This window comes from Leptodactylus fuscus, chromosome 4 (assembly GCF_031893055.1).
Source record: "Leptodactylus fuscus isolate aLepFus1 chromosome 4, aLepFus1.hap2, whole genome shotgun sequence".
Lineage (NCBI taxonomy): Eukaryota > Metazoa > Chordata > Amphibia > Anura > Leptodactylidae > Leptodactylus > Leptodactylus fuscus.
Window position 1 is genome coordinate 189,322,558 of NC_134268.1, and position 13,905 is coordinate 189,336,462.

At 42.8% G+C, this 13,905-nt stretch overlaps 1 protein-coding gene across 2 annotated transcripts in view; it reads left to right on the forward strand.

Moving 5' to 3' along the window:
• Positions 1 to 13,905, forward strand: part of DPP6 (dipeptidyl peptidase like 6) — a 1,283,113-nt gene that overhangs the window by 387,915 nt on the left and 881,293 nt on the right. The window lies entirely within an intron of this gene.

Below are 13,905 nucleotides of genomic sequence, written 5' to 3' on the forward strand. Positions count from 1 at the left end.
GTCCATTACTCCTACTCTACTACTACTACTCTGCCACTGTTATTACTACTACTACACTGTACTACTACTCTATTATTGCTACTACTCTACTACTGCTCCTTTTTTTTACTACTACTCCTACTCTACTACTACTCTTACTCTACCACTACTACTACTACTACTACTACTACTACTACTACTACTACTACTCTACCACTACTACTACTACTACTACTCCTACTCTGCCACTGTTATTACTACTACTACTACTACTACTACTACACTGTAATCCTACTCTACTACTAATAATACTATTACACTGTACTTCTAATACTACTACTACTACTCCTACTACGCTGTCATACTACTACTACTATTTCTACCAGACTGTCCCATTACTGTTACTATTATTACAACTATTATTACACTGTACTAATACCCTACTACTAATATTACTATTACACTGTACTTATAATATTACTGCTACTACCACTAAACTGTCCTACTACTGTTATTTCTAGTAGGACCATCTCTACTATTTCTACTAGACTGTGCTATTACTACTACTGCTACTATTAGTAGACTATCCTACTACTACTGCTACTACTACTACTACTAAGCACTTCTACTACTACTACTACCACCACGAGACTGTGCTACTAATACTATTTATACTAGACTGTGCTATTACTACTACTACTACTACTACTACCTCTACTACTACTACTACTACTGTTGCTACTATTATTAGATTATCCTAGTACTACTGCTACTATTACTAGACTATCTTACTTCTACTACGATTTCTACTAGACTGTGCTATTACTACTACTACTACTAACATTGTTACTATTACCAGACTATCCTACTACTATTTCTACTAGACAGCACTACTACTGCTATCACTAAGACTGTCCTCCTACTACTATTTCTACTACACTGTGCTATTACTACTACTAATACTACAACTACTGCTGTTACTATTACTAGACTATCCTAGTACTACTGCTACTATTACTAGACTGTACTACCATAACTATTTACACTAACTGTGCAAATATTACTACTGCCACTATCAGTAGACTAATCTACTACTACTACTACTACTACTACTATTTCTACTAGACTTCCCCACTACTGTTACTATTATTACCATTACTACTACTACACTGTACTACTACTCCACTACTAATACTACTATTACACTGTACTTCTAATACTATTGCTACTACCACTAGACTGTCTTACTACTATTACTAGACTGTGATACTATTACTACTACTACTAATACTACTACTAATCTGTTATACTATTTCTACCAAACCTCTGCTGCTATAAATAGCTGTTAATAATGTATATATGTGCCTAAAAACTTCTTTTGCCCTAAATGTGACATGTAAGTTGGTATTGATGGGGACATAACATTATTTGACCAGGAACATGCCACTACTGGACCAGGGACATGGCATTATTTGACCAGGGACATGACGTTTCTTGACATTACTGCTGTTTTGCAACATTTTCTTGCTTTGTGTCAGACCTAGAAATAGCAGAAGCCATGGCACATGCTGTGATCTGAGCTGCTTCATGATACGGTTCTCTGTCTCTCACACACCAGGTGTTGCCGCATTTCACAGCAGATGACACAGGATAATTTGGAGCCTGTAACATCTGTAGGTGACATTAAATCTGTTCAGCCTGTCTGAAACACTGGCCATTGTTTTATGAGCTACAGTATGTACAATGCTAGAGATGGTGGTGGTGGGAGATAAGCATGTTGTCTGCCTGTGGCTACAAAACAAATCAGATTTGTTTTTCTCAAATACTGTTATAGATTTATGATTAGGTAGATATAACCCTGAGACATTGCAGGATGATGGGCTGAGCGGGAAGGGGGGGGGGGGGGGGGAATGTCTTATTTCAAGCTAACATGTATTCAACATCATTATTGTTATTATTATTATTATTATTATTATTATTATTATTATTATTATTATTATGGTGAACTGGAGTTGGGTGAGAGTATTCACTTGGAGTCCGTGGAGAAGAGTGTTATAGTAATCTAAGCGGGAGATAATGAGAACATGGACTAGCATCTTTGTGGTTTCAAGGGTGAGGAAGGAGCAGATTTGATGGATGTTCTTGAGTTGGAGGCAGCAAGAGACATTTTGGACTTCACATAAGTAGATTAGATAACACAATTGGTAGTTTGGTGGGGATTTACTCCTGGGACTCTTAGGTAGGTTGGTCAGTCATCGCTGTATCAGAAGCCAATTGACTGACCAACCTACCTAAGATGGGATAGCTTTCATCCTAAACACATAAACAACTCCATTGTCTACAGTCAGGCTATCAGATACCATCGCATATGTTCAAACCCTGCAGATAGAGACAAACACATTGAAGGCCTCAAAAACACATTCTTGAGGCAGGGTTACCATCCAAGGACAGTTGATAACCAAATCACCAGGGCCACCAGAATACCAAGATCGGATTTATTAAAATACAATACCAAACAGGAAAACAATCGGGTTCCCCTGGTTGTCACATATAACCCACACCTGGAGATGCTGAGAGGAATCACATGCAAATTACATCCACTACTACAAAAAGACCACCGTCTAACATCCATATTTCCAGACCCCCCTCTCCTGTGCTACAGACAGCCACCAAACCTCAGGAATATGGTTATTAGCAGCTCACTGTCACCTCCAACTAACACAGGAACATTTCCATGCGTACAGAAAAGGTGCAAAACATGCCCTCACATAATGACCACTGACAGGATAGAGATACCAAACTCTAACAGGGAATAAAAAATCCCAGGTACGTTCACCTGTAACACACCTAATGTAGTGTATTTAATAATTAGAGATGAGCGAACAGTGTTCTATCGAACACATGTTCGATCGGATATCAGGGTGTTCGCCATGTTCGAATCGAATCGAACACCGCGTGGTAAAGTGCGCCAAAATTCGATTCCCCTCCCACCTTCCCTGGCGCCTTTTTTGCACCAATAACAGCGCAGGGGAGGTGGGACAGGAACTACGACACCGGGGGCATTGAAAAAAATTGGAAAAAGTCATTGGCTGCCGAAATCAGGTGACCTCCATTTTAGACGAATAGTGGATTTCAAATCCGGGTCATATGAGAATGTGAACTTTGTGACTATGAGACAGGGATAGCTGTACAGGCAGGGATAGCTAGGGAGAACCTTTATTTAGGGGGGAATGTTATTAAAAATAACTTTTTGGGGCTCTATCGGGTGTGTAATTGTGATTTTTGTGAGATAAACTTTTTCCCATAGGGATGCATTGGCCAGCGCTGATTGGCCGAATTCCGTACTCTGGCCAATCAGTGCTGGCCAATGCATTCTATTAGCTTGATGAAGCAGAGTGTGCACAAGGGTTCAAGCGCACCCTCGGCTCTGATGTAGCAGAGCCGAGGCTGCACAAGGGTTCAAGCGCACCCTCGGCTCTGATGTAGGAGAGCCGAGGGTGCACTTGAACCCTCACTCTGCTTCATCAAGCTAATAGAATGCATTGGCCAGCGCTGATTGGCCAATGTATTCTATTAGCCTGATGAAGTAGAGCTGAATGTGTGTGCTAAGCACACACATTCAGCTCTACTTCATCGGGCTAATAGAATGCATTGGCCAGCGCTGATTGGCCAGAGTACGGAACTCGACCAATCAGCGCTGGCTCTGCTGGAGGAGGCGGAGTCTAAGATCGCTCCACACCAGTCTCCATTCAGGTCCGACCTTAGACTCCGCCTCCTCCGGCAGAGCCAGCGCTGATTGGCCGAAGGCTGGCCAATGCATTCCTATGCGAATGCAGAGACTTAGCAGTGCTGAGTCAGTTTTGCTCAACTACACATCTGATGCACACTCGGCACTGCTACATCAGATGTAGCAATCTGATGTAGCAGAGCCGAGGGTGCACTAGAACCCCTGTGCAAACTCAGTTCACGCTAATAGAATGCATTGGCCAGCGCTGATTGGCCAATGCATTCTATTAGCCCGATGAAGTAGAGCTGAATGTGTGTGCTAAGCACACACATTCAGCACTGCTTCATCACGCCAATACAATGCATTAGCCAGTGCTGATTGGCCAGAGTACGGAATTCGGCCAATCAGCGCTGGCTCTACTGGAGGAGGCGGAGTCTAAGGTCGGACCTGAATGGAGACTGGTGTGGAGCGATCTTAGACTCCGCCTCCTCCAGCAGAGCCAGCGCTGATTGGTCGAGTTCCGTACTCTGGCCAATCAGCACTGGCTAATGCATTGTATTGGCGTGATGAAGCAGTGCTGAATGTGTGTGTGCTTAGCACACACATTCAGCTCTATTTCATCGGGCTAATAGAATGCATTGGCCAGCGCTGATTGGCCAGAGTACGGAATTCGGCCAATCAGCGCTGGCTCTGCTGGAGGAGGCGGAGTCTAAGGTCGGACCTGAATGGAGACTGGTGTGGAGCGATCTTAGACTCTGCCTCCTCCAGCAGAGCCAGCGCTGATTGGTCGAGTTCCGTACTCTGGCCAATCAGCACTGGCTAATGCATTGTATTGGCGTGATGAAGCAGTGCTGAATGTGTGTGCTTAGCACACACATTCAGCTCTACTTCATCGGGCTAATAGAATGCATTGGCCAGCGCTGATTGGCCAGAGTACGGAATTCGGCCAATCAGCGCTGGCTCTGCTGGAGGAGGCGGAGTCTAAGATCGCTCCACACCAGTCTCCATTCAGGTCCGACCTTAGACTCCGCCTCCTCCAGCAGAGCCAGCGCTGATTGGCCGAATTCCGTACTCTGGCCAATCAGCACTGGCTAATGCATTGTATTGGCATGATGAAGCAGTGCTGAATGTGTGTGCTTAGCACACACATTCAGCTCTACTTCATCGGGCTAATAGAATGCATTGGCCAATCAGCGCTGGCCAATGCATTCTATTAGCGTGAACTGAGTTTGCACAGGGGTTCTAGTGCACCCTCGGCTCTGCTACATCAGATTGCTACATCTGATGTAGCAGTGCCGAGTGTGCATCAGATGTGTAGTTGAGCAAAACTGACTCAGCACTGCTAAGTCTCTGCATTCGCATAGGAATGCATTGGCCAGCCTTCGGCCAATCAGCGCTGGCTCTGCCGGAGGAGGCGGAGTCTAAGGTCGGACCTGAATGGAGACTGGTGTGGAGCGATCTTAGACTCCGCCTCCTCCAGCAGAGCCAGCGCTGATTGGTCGAGTTCCGTACTCTGGCCAATCAGCACTGGCCAATGCATTTCTATGGGGAAAAGTTAGCTTGCGAAAATCGCAAACTGACAGGGATTTCCATGAAATAAAGTGACTTTTATGCCCCCAGACATGCTTCCCCTGCTGTCCCAGTGTCATTCCAGGGTGTTGGTATAATTTCCTGGGGTGTCATAGTGGACTTGGTGACCCTCCAGACACGAATTTGGGTTTCCCCCTTAACGAGTTTATGTTCCCCATAGACTATAATGGGGTTCGAAACCCATTCGAACACTCAAACAGTGAGCGGCTGTTCGAATCGAATTTCGAACCTCGAACATTTTAGTGTTCGCTCATCTCTATTAATAATGTGTACCAAATGTTCCACTGAAAATCTGTATGTTGGAGAGACCGGACAGCAGCTTAGAATGCGGATGAACTCACATCACCATACAATTACAGAATGGAGAATGGACCTTCCCGTGTCAAAACATTTCTGCAATGAGGATCATAATATCACCAATCACATGAAAATTTTGGTTTTAAGAGGGAATTTTAAATCAAGGAAAGAGTGACGGATTTATGAGTATAAACTTATAACCCTGCTTCAAACACTGGAGAAGGGGTTAAATCTGGGTAAATCTGGTACATGGGTTTATGGCATCTTACAGTAATCACTGACCTGAGAACTGATAAGAACCTGGAATTGTTTACATTGTTTCTACCAATAACTAATAACTCTCTACCCCCCCTTCCTCCTAGAATTCTATCCTTATGTGTCCTTTTGTACTTAAATATGCATCCTTCAGAGATGGTTTTTAAATTTACTTGAGAAAAGAGCCGAGAGTTCTGAAATGTTGTAATCTGTCATCATTATTAGTTAGCCATTAAAAAGGTATCAACTACTGGAGACTATCAAGTTATTTTTTGTTTGTTTTTTACAGAGTATTGAGTGAGTATTGACCATAGGACTTCTACACCCTGATACTATAACCTAGAAATCAAGTGTCCCTTGGCCTGTGACTACTGTGTATGCCATTACAACCCTACCTAAGCATATAGAAACATAAAGTCAATGTAGATATTTCTGCCCATTTGTGATGTATAACTGCTGAATGTAACTACTGAAGTGTTAGTATAATCTGTCCTAAACTCAGCTGTTTTATTTTATAAATTCATTAAAAACAATCCTCAACTTCTGTCTCTAAAAACATTCAAGCTTGATAAAAATAACCCAAAATAGTTTTGCTTTAGTCTGTCTGCAACATCCAGCTATAACCAGAAATCCTTCTGAGAACTCAGGGGTTAAAGGGATCCTATCACTTAGACATGATTTTTTTCTAAATACCACGTGGGAATAGCCTTAAGAAAGGCTATTCGTCTCCTACCTTTCGTCGTCTTCTCCACGCCACCATTCGCTTACAATCCCGTTTTTTGTCGGTATGCTAATGAGCTCTCTCGCAGCACTGGGGGCGAGCCCCAGCACTCAGACAGCACTGGGGGCATCCCCAATGCTGCGAGAGAACTCTCTCCAGCGCCGCCTCCTCCTCTTCAGTAGCATCATCTTTAGCCTCTTCTTCCAGCGGTGGCTTGTAACTATTAGACCTCGGGCCTTGAGCAGAGCAGACTGCGCATGCACACAGGCAACGAGAAAATGGCCACTTCCAATACTGTGCAAGAGGCCATTTTTTCGTGGCCTGTGGGCATGCGTAGTCTGCTCTGCCCGAGGTCTAGAAGTAAGAAGACGCCGCTGGAAGAAGAGGCTGAAGATGATGCAGCTGAAGAAGAGGAGGCGGCGCTGGAGAGTTCTCTCGCAGCATTGGGGACGCCCCCAATGCTCATTAGCATTGAGAGAGCTCATTAGCATACCGACAAGAATCAGGATTGTAGGCAAACGGCAGCGCGCAGAAGACGACAAAAGGTAGGAGATGAATAGCCTTTCTTAAGGCTATTCCGACGTGGTACTTAGAAAAAATCATGTCTGAGTGATAGGATCCCTTTAATATGCTGCTGTTCCATTTTCAGCTTCTACTGAGGGGTGGGGCTTAGTGAAGTGGGTGGAGAAACCAGGGGAGGAGGTGAGCTACAACTGATCTCCAGAAATACTCAAAATATTTCTTTATGTATAACTCACTTTCAGCTTGAATATGAGATAAAATAAGAAAGGATGAAGATATTATTCATTGTTTGTGCATTTTCTGTGTGTAGTGTTCCTTTAAGTCCATATACTTAAAATCAATATATAGAGTATATTCCTATACAGTTAATAAGAACAACATCCTTTACATGCCCATATGTGGTTTCCATACTTTGCCTACCATTTACATACGTTTCATTTATAAACTGTGTTGACTTTGCCTCTCCCGGATACGACGCTTCTGTATTAGAGATATTATCCATCCTTGTCTTATAGGATTATGTCTCTATATTCTGAGTACTGGAAAGATCCTGCTGATTAACCAAGAGATTAATAAATTTTATCATTTCTAGATTGAAGGTAGAATATTTGGTTATTTCTGTACAGTATCAATGAGCTCCTTTTACTCTTCTGTTCCTCTTGTATTGGGATGTACACAAATAAAATAATATGCATTATAGGATAGGGCCCTATGCCATAGCTGAACAACAAAATATGTGCTAGGAGCAAAGCTAAAGATATGTAATGCCCCTTATGAGAGGAAAAAGCGCCACTCAAACATGTTCCATCTGGTGTATAGAAATTGCTACATAGTAGTTATGACAATAAATATAGCCTGTAATTGGAGACTGTTAAGCTGCTCAATGTAACAAAATGTGTCGGCATGATAACCAGCCAGATCCATTCAGATCATACAACACTGCATATCTGCTAGAGCAATGGTCCCCAACTTTTTTTCCACCAGGGACCAGTTTCAGCAATATAATTTTTCTATGGCCCGGTGGGGGCGGGAAGGGGTGTGGATGGAGGCGGGAAGGGGTGTGGTTGGAGCAGGGTTAAGCGTGGGGGTGTAGATTACTGATGACAGGCACTGCAGGTTATGAAGATGGCTACTGATGACAGACACTGTTATAAAGATGGATACTGATGATGGATATCACTCCTAATGCTGCTATTAACATCACTACAGCCTCACTACAGCTACATTACACGTCACAGGGACAAGTGACGTGTAATGTAGTTGCCCAAAGTTTGGTAGGCGAGTGTGGGGTGGAGCCAAGACCCGCTGCATGTCCTGCATAGTACTAGAATCTCGGACATACAGCCGGTCCCGGCTCAACCCTGTACTTTGCTCACCTTATCCCGATGAGCAACAACCAAGCGTCAGTGTTGTGGAGCCGGCTCGTGGGTCCTGGCTCAACCCCTGGCACTTGCGGGCTCCACAGCTGCTGCTGACTCCTCGCCGCGGACAGGTGCAACATGCCCCGCGGCCCGGTACTGGTCCGCTGACCGGCGGTTGAGGACCCCTGTGCTAGAGACATCAGTCAATGTCCAGTGTAACACCTATGAAAATCTCCCAATTTAGGAGATCAAAGTTTGCTGAGTACTGCCTAGTAACTCCTGAGGGAAAAATGACCCCTGAGAAGTGTATCCCTGGCTAGCCTGATCAGTGCACCATGGAGCACGGTCTAGAAGTCCAGCTAGAGGCAACATTTAATGCCTATTAAGAAAGCTTAGATGATAAAATTTCAAAAACGTTCAATAAAACTTGAAAAAAAAAAAAGAAAGCTTAGATGATCCCCCAATTTAGGAGATCACAAAGACTTGCTGGACACTGCCTAGTAAATCTAGAGAGGAGAGTAATACCACAAAAGTATATATCAACGCGTTTCTCTTCAAAAGGATCATCAGGAGATTGAGCCAAAATTTAATGTATCGGAGGCCAATAGGCAGATGGAAGTTGCAGTGAAAACTACACTTCCCACAGCCCTGATGGTGGTCTCCACTACTCATGATGCTACGGCCCAGGCTTATGTACCCTGAGACACATCTTGTGTAGAGATGAGCGAGTACTGTTCGGATCAGCTGATCTGAACAGCACGCTCGCATAGAAATGAATGGACGTAGCCGGCACGTGGGGGGTTAAGCGGCCGGCCGCCGTCAAAGCGGAAGTACCAGGTGCATCCATTCATTTCTATGGAGCGTGCTGTTCGGATCGGCTGATCCCAACAGTACTCGCTCATCTCTAATCTTGTGCTTTCCAAAGCAGTCATTCTAATGCACAAGCACTGCCTCCATCCTCAAAAATGAACTGTTAAAATTTGGTCCTGAAAGTCAATAGTGTGGAGAGCTAATGGATGAAGCCAAGTTCTCAACATTACAGCATGGTTGCTATACAAAACTTGGTTGCATCTTTTGGTGCCACAGCACATACAATCTTTGTGTGTTGCATCCTTGAAGTCGCGTTGTGAAGACAATTGCTGTCTATACCACAGGACCGCTGTCCTCACACTTTAAGAAGTGTTCTGTGTCTGTCAAGTGTTCCGCTGATGTTGATCCTGACTGTTTCTTACTAGTGAGCAACTGATGTGAACCTGTGACAATGTGCCTGTGTGTGCAGATGGTATTTCTCATGGTTGAGTAAGTAGTTTGGCTGCCCTGTCATTGGATAGGTCGGACGTTGTGGAGGTGATCCAAGCCAGGAGCCCCAAATGTTCAGTATAGGTAGAGGGAATGGCAGGACACTGGTCTCTACACAGACAGGGCAGAAGATTTATTGTGGATTTTGCAGGGGATTTGTATTAAAATGCACAACAAATAATTGGTACACATTGGTACATACTCCCAATGTGACTTTGTACATAGGTACATAGCCTTACTGTGAAACAAAGATCCTAAAATGCAGTTCATGCCCCAATGGTTCAATACTATGGAGCCATGGGCAGAGGCATATCTCATAGCTCCTGGGCCCCAATGCAAAATGTGTAATTTGGCCCTCACTTTCCAAGTGTTATCTATATTATTGGTGGCTTTTGGGCCCCCCTCAGGCTCTAGGGCCCGGTAGTCATTGCTGCCTCTGAACTCCCTATAACTACACCCCTGGTTATGGTCACTCTGATACAGCCCTATATTACTTTTATACCTACTGTAACCCAACAGAATATGGCCTACAATCTGAGAGGAGAAAAAAAAACCCTATTACATATGGAGCATGGACCCATGGATGTTTATTGTGCCATAATGCTTGGACAAAGCCATAATAAAATCATATTCATCAATCCTATGGTATTTTATAACACATTTAGTCTTGTAGCAATTATTCAATCCGAGATAGTAAGACACATGTTATCCATTTTGTGCCATATTCTGAAAATCAAGAATCTGGTGCTAATGCTATACAGTTCTATGTATCCTGCCAAAATCAATCACTGAAGTACAGAATGTAGGGCATTGCAGTAAATGGCAGCAGCACCGCGCAGAGCGCTCCATGATACGTTCCAGTAAGTAGAATTAAAGATCTCCATAAAATATCCGCCTAGTTTACTTATTCCCTTTGTAATTACTAAACTGTCTCATATTCATCTTTATGTCTCTCTCCACTGCAATAAAAACCTTCTACAATACATCTATAGAGTCTGAGCCAACATGGTCAGAGGACCTGCAGTATTTTTGACTACATAAGATTGCTTTATAGGGGGCAACACGGTGGCTCAGTGGTTAGTACTGCAGCCTTGCAGCGCTGGAGTCCTGGGTTCGAATCCTGCCAGGAACAACTTGTATGCTCTCCCCGTGCTTGCATGGATTTCCTCCGATTCTACGAAGACATACTGATAGGGAAAAATATACATTGTGAGCCCTATATGCGGCCCACAATCTACATTAAAAAAAAATTGTTTTATAGGAACCATACCAACAAAAACCGAAAGGCAAGGAAAAAATAATATCCAAAGACCATATTAATATATACTAGATATAGAAATGGTCTGCCATAATTCAATAATGCAAATTACTTCTATAAATGTGTCCCATAATATTTTATTGATTTCGGTATATTTGTAGGGTATGGGGTAAGGATGGGAATAGACCGTTAGTGAATAATAATATTCTTTTTCCATTATAATCTGTTTTATTAGAAATTCAGTAACTTAATTTCAAGTTTTTCAACCCTAAATGCCATGAAATATTGTGATCTATGGGTAAAAAAGGCCCTATAAACATCTTACATAGAGAGCCCTATGCAATACCTTCTCGGGTGCATCGAGCGGGATCTATTTATAAGCATCACATTTTAGCAAGTTTTAGCTTTGGCTTGAATATATTTGCTCTGAATTTAATGTTGTGTACGACACTCTGAGACTGTGTTCAACCCCATTCAAGAGCTTTAACGGTTCTGATATTGATAGCTGTAGTCTCTTCACTACTTTCAAAGCACAGGACCATACATTGTATAGTGTTTGTGCTTGGTATTGCAGCTCAGTCCCAGGGGACTGAACTTTAGCATGGTCATGTGACCAATGAGCATGACCAGAGTCACTGGCCTGAACGTCGTAGCCCTAGACTTAACTCCATGACAGCATTAGTAATGTGACAGTGCCAGCAACACCTACAGTCCTTCAAGATTAGCCATGCAAGAGGGAAGGCTGTCTGCAAGGCATCACAGGCTGTCACTTCAGGTCATGGGATTCTTTTCCATCTTGTTCTGATCTGTAAAATGGTAGATTCTATTTTCAGCAATTAGTGCAGGACAAATCCCCCAAATTTTGCAATTACCAAAATCCAAAACTTGGAAAAGTTGTATAGAATTCTATTAATGCTAAATCAGTTCCGGAGCTTGAGAAGCATACCCCCTGAGAACGAATACGGGGTCCTCTATAGTAAGAATACATACTAGGATATCACTCATTGCGGCAAAATTACAGTAAATAGGCCCTAATGTGTGCAGACATATTCATTCTCTTCTTTTGACTAGCTACAAACATGAGCAATTGAGACGTGGCGTATCACAAGTATATTCCATTAAATGTCTGTTATGCTACACAGATAGTACGGTTGAAAAAAATACATACTATATGTCCAACAAGTTTAACCATTGGATTGGAAAGGTCATGACAGTCTATACATTCCTATAACCAGCAATGCTATTTTGCTCTAAAAAGGCATCTAGTCTTGGTTTGAAACTGTAAACTGTGACTGCTGTGAGCAGCTCCTGGGAAGGCTATTCCATAGATTCACAGTCCTTACAATGAAGAAGTCTTGTCAGCTCTTGGGATTAAACTTTTTTTTTTTTTTTTTTTCTGTAGACGGAGGGAACCGTTTTTCCCCATGTTTCCTATATGGGTCATTTATATATTTATACAGGTTTATCATATCTCCCTTTAAACTCCTTCTCCAGACTAAACAGATTTAACATTACAAAGGTCTTCCAGACCCCTTACCAGTTTTTTGACCCTCCATTGAACCTTTTCCAACTCTACAATAACCTTTCTATGAACTGGTGCCAACAACTGAACAAATTGCAGATGGAGCCAGATGACACAGGTGCATCGTCCACTTCCCAGACTCACCCTATCTGGATAATGGGGACCCCATTTCACCCAACTAGCACTTTGCAGAGGAGGAGACCATGTATTTAACTTTCCATTACACAGTAGATTATGGGTGTAGTGGTAAAAGCCGAGTATTCAACACCTTCCATAAAGTAGAGTTATATATACAAGTAGCCCACCTCTTTAACATATATACTTGTATCCAGAGTATCACAGAACCCCGTTCTCATGGTACAAGGGTGAGCCAGAGATAGATGTATAGTGCCCCATTAGCACCTATCTATACTGTACCTGCTCCTGAGCTGTGTGTCTCCTACTTGCTAACAGGACTGTGGAGTTGGTAGGCCAAACCACAAATTCCAAGTTCCCCCCAACTCCGACAACCATGGTCAGCCAGAAGAAGTAAAGATTCTCTAATTCATTAAAAACAGTGATTGAGTGCCTAACATTTGCTTAGTGGTTGCTCTATCTGTATTTGGGCACTTCACTTCATTTACATTTTCTATGGTAATGTATAATCTACCTGCAGAGAATTCATAGGTGTTGTCATGTGCCAGTACTGTGACATCACTGTTGTATAATTCCTGTGTTGTAGTGCTACTTGGAAGGTTATGCCTGTACTGTGACATCACTGTGTTTATCACCCTGCACTATGACATCATGGTAGATTTCCTGTTCTGTGACATCACTGTGTGAATTATGCCTGTACTGTGGCAACACAGTGTTTGTTACCCTGTGCCGTGATATCACTGTTATTGAAATCTTGTCATGTGAAATCACTGTATATATTATGCCTATACCACGACATCATTGTTGTAGAATTCCTGTAGTGTGATATCACTATCCCTATTATCCCTATACGGTGATGTCAATGTATGGATTATCCCTGTACTATGGCGTCAATGTGTAGTTTATTCCTATACTGTGACATGAATGTGTAGATTATCCCTGTACTGTGACACCACTGTGTAGATTCTGCCTTTGCTATAACATCACTGTGTGCATTATTCATGTGCTGTGACATCACTGTTGTATAATTCCTGTGTTGTAATGACACTGTGTAGCTTATGCCTGTACCGTGACATTAGTGTTTATTACTCTTCACTGTGACCTCACTGTTGTATCTTGTACTTTGACATTAATGTGTAGATTATGCCTGTACTGTGACATCACTATTGTACAATTCCTGTACTGTGACATCACCGTTGTATCTTGTACTGTGACACCACTGATGTATGATTCCTGTTC